Raw genomic sequence first — 4,201 nt, 5'->3', positions numbered from 1 at the left:
AAGAAAGAAATGGTTTGATTAAGGAAATTAATGAAAAAAATTATAGGCTCATAAAGTATTTATTGATTAAAATTTTTCATTCTATCTAAGATATATATATATATGTGCTATTAAATTAAATCCAAATTTTCATATAAATTAAGTATAGATGACTTTTTGAACAGGATTAGAAAATGGAAAAGCCAGTCACTCCTTAGACTAAAAACAATTTTTATGAAACAGAGACACAGCATGTCACATGAATGGAAATCATTTTTATTATATAATTTTTATAAAATTTCTCCTCCTCCTTTCAGTCCTTCCCACACCCACTCCTCTCACTGAATTTCCTCTATTTTTCCCAGGTTTCGTATAAACACTCTTCTCAGAGACTGTTTCACATGCCTATTCCTCAGGCTGTAGATAAATGGATTCAACACAGGACTCACAAAAACATAAAACGCAGCCATGATTTTCCCTTGCTCAACAGACCTCTCATTTTCTGGTCTCAGATACATGCAGAAGAGGGATCCATAGAATATCACAAGAGCTGTTAGATGGGAGCCACAGGTGGAGAAGGCCTTTCACTGCCCTTCACTGGAACGGATCTGAAGATGAAAATGTAGGAAATGAGGAAGTTAAGAAGGGAAGCTGTGAGATTAATCCCAGCTGACACAAACAGGGAAGTTTGCTTAATGTAAGTGTCAGAACATGCTAACATCAAGAGGGGCAGATCAGCACAGTAGACGTGGTTTATGGTGTTGGGTCCACAGAAGAACAGACATGAGGTCAGTATCACTTGCACTGTGCTCACCATAGAACCCCAGAGGGAGGGAAAAGTGACCAAGCATATGCAAATTGGGTGGGACATTTTGGTTCTGTAATGTAGGGGATTGTAAATTGCCATATAGCTGTCATAGGCCATGGAACTGAACATGTAATGTTCAGTAAGGAGGAGAGTTACAAAAATTAAAAAACTGAGCCAGATACCCAATGTAAGAAATGGACTTCTCAGATAGGAAATTAACAAGCACCTGAGGAGAGACATTAGTGAAACAAAAAGTGAGTGAGGAAAAAATACGTAAGGTTTTCAGCCTGGATGTGAACCTGATTAAGAAAATCATCCCAAAGTTTCCAGTCAGGGTGATGAGGTAAATCAGGAGAAAAACCACAAAAAGAATGGGCTGTAGCTCTGGCCGGCTGTTTAGTCCCAGAAGAATAAACTCAGCTGCCTTGGTACCATTGTGCTTGGGATCTGGTTTCTTCATAGCTCCTAAAAAGAAATCAATTATATATGAAAATATTCACATTAAATTATATGTAATAACTCCAGTTAGTATTCCCTAAAACAAAGCGTTTTTTAAAGGAGAAAGTTACAAAGATTACATTCCAAAGGTGGAAGCACTGGCCTGTTTGTATCAGCTCATTTGCTGTGATGATTACGGATGTAACACAGAAGATTTTAAAGCTTTGCACCATGCTGTGCTGGCTGTCATGAATCTCCATCTTAAACTCTGCTAGCACATAAGAGACTTAACTTCACTTTTGGTGTTCCTAGTGAAGAATCAGGCCCCTACTCTCCAAACATGATTCCCGTCATGAGTGAATGGGGTAATGGGGCTGATGGAGGATCGTCCAGACTGTGTTATCAATATCACCATAGACAAACCTTGTGGAAATTGTGGAAAGCACGTATTTGTTTAGAGTCCACTATCTATACATCCAGGGTTCATGTCTTCATTATTCTGATTTACTCTCTATGGCAGCAAATATATCTCTTGGTTCCTTGGCCTTTCCCTCATTCTAACAGCTTTGTTCCACCAAGCTGATTACTTGGGTTGTTTCTTGGTAAATATCCATTTTTTCCTCACAAATGTCATTTATCTCCCAATATCTCAATTCATTTCATATGTTATGTTGATGTTGCCATTCATCTCACATTCCTGATTTTTTCCTTATGTCTGTATCACCAAGGAGTTTTGTCTTTGTATATAATGTTATATACTGAACCATAAAATCGCACATCAAATTTATTTTTGCTGCCAGTCATATCTAAGGAAAACTCTGTGTCTGAGGTCCTATAATAGTTTGTCTTACTCAACACCTAAAATCCTTTGATTGCTAGCACTGGGTAGTGATCTTCTATTAAAAAATCACATGCAATTGACTTTCTAAAATGCTCCAAGATTTACTCTTGAACTCTGAGTAAGATTTAAGCATCTTGGAGGAACTTATGAGCTGTTCTACCACCTACCTCTCAAAACCCTTCTCATACCTGCTCATCACCTCTTCCTGCCACTCTGGCCTTATTAACTCTTGGATGTGTTGAGCGGGTTCTCACTTCAGAGCCTTTGTAAAGGCTGCTTCCTCTGCAGAGAATGATCTTCCCCTAGAACTTTGAGTGACTTGTCTGCTATTGCAATATAGGAGATAGTTTACTCTGAGTCAAAACGAGTGACTATGAAGTTACACTGAATGTTTGTTCCAGTATTAACTTTTATGGCCATATGTCAAAGAAAATCATAAATTGGTATGTTTAAAACAAACATTGGTAGGGGCATTATGTGGGTAGAATACAAGTCATGGACAGATCTTTCCTATAAACTCAAGATGTTATTTCATCGTATTCTTGGCTTAGTGTTGGTGGCAGTTTAGAGGTTTACCAAGGTTCATAATATCCACTGAGAGGTTTACCTAATAGTCATAACTTTGCTAGGTCAGAGAGAAGAGTTAAATGTGGTTCCATTTGTGTATATGCCCCAGAGTGGTATAGCCGGGTCATATGGTAATGGTCATGTGGTAATTATATTTTTAGTTTTCTGAGAAGTCTCCCACTGATTTCCATAGTGGCTTCACTAGTTAATGCTCCCCCAGCACTATCGCAGCATTTTTTGTTCCCTACACCCTCAATAGAATTTCTTTTCTTTGTTTAAGTGTAAAACTTAAATGTTTTATTATATTCACAAAGTTGGGTGATCATCATCATTACTTCATAGAAAACAGTTCATCAGTGTAAAAATAAACTTTCCCCATTTTCTGTGACCCCTAGCCCTTGGAAACCCCTCATTTATCTTGTTCTATATAGATTTTTCCTAGTTTGGATATTTCACATAAATACCTCCTTAACTAACTCTAACTCTACTGATTTTCTTTTCTAATTAATTTTAATTGAATTTTTGAAAATTTCATATATTTTAAAGCATTTAGATCTTTCCCCTATCTGAATCTCCCTCTTACTATGCCTTGTACAAATTCATATGTTCTAATAAATATATACATTTATTATTTGCAGTATTGGAAGGTGCTATGTAATCTACCCAAAGAGAAAACAGCATGAACATCAATCGGCTGTGAATCCTACGAGCTACAACAACAAGTAGCCTAGAAGATATGTCCAGTGGTGCGATAGTAGCATGAGTATTATGGGAGAAACAAAGTACTTTTAAATTGGATTTATGGTCCACTTCTTCACATATAACCCATACCTTACATAGATACCAGACCTAGGAGCCTCAGGCTAGACAGTCTACAGACTGTGGGAGAAAGCCTAATACAACTATCCTGCTAAATAGATATAGTGCAAAACTGATTCCTAGTGAGTTATTGTTATATACATAGATTAATATATCTCTCAGCTCTCAGGAAAGGAGAGTTTGGATGCAGTAGCTGGTAATTAAAGCAGAGAACTAAAACTGGTCAACATGAAGAGAACAAGAGGCTGCAGAGTGCTCATCCCTGAACATAGCACCTATAACAAACTTTTGCCTCCCAGGCTCAAGGATCATTGCAGAAGAGGGAGTGAAAAGATCATAAGAGCCAGAGGAGGTGGCTGACCACAAGAAATCAGACTTTTCTAGACTGATGTTCATATGAACTCACAGCAATGCTGACAGCGTGGACAAGTCCAGTGTAAGCTCAAACCAGACAATATCCCAGCATAGACCTGGGAAAAGGAGTAAGAAACCTATTAGAGGAATTTCTTTCATTTGCTTACTTGATGGTAGCCATTTTGACTTGGGTGAGACAGAATTTCGAAGTAGACTTAATTTGCACTTCTGTGAAGGAATGGCTAATGAAAAGTGGTATACATATACAATGCATTTTTAATTAGACATAAAGAATAAAAATTTTAAATTTACAGGAAAAATGGTGGAACTGGAAAACATTATATTAAGCAAGATAAGCCAGGCTCAGAAAGACAAAATACTAGATGTTCTCCCTC

The 4,201-nt window shown here is 37.4% G+C and overlaps 1 pseudogene; it reads right to left on the bottom strand.

The window, feature by feature from the left end:
- Positions 1-317: 317 nt before the first annotated feature.
- Positions 318-1,247, bottom strand: LOC103736665 (annotated as a pseudogene).
- Between the last annotated feature and the right edge of the window lie 2,954 nt (positions 1,248-4,201).

Source organism: Nannospalax galili, unplaced genomic scaffold (genome assembly GCF_000622305.1).
Source record: "Nannospalax galili isolate Female #2095 unplaced genomic scaffold, S.galili_v1.0 scaffold337, whole genome shotgun sequence".
Classification (NCBI taxonomy): domain Eukaryota; kingdom Metazoa; phylum Chordata; class Mammalia; order Rodentia; family Spalacidae; genus Nannospalax; species Nannospalax galili.
This window is presented reverse-complemented; position numbering and strand designations above follow the sequence as displayed.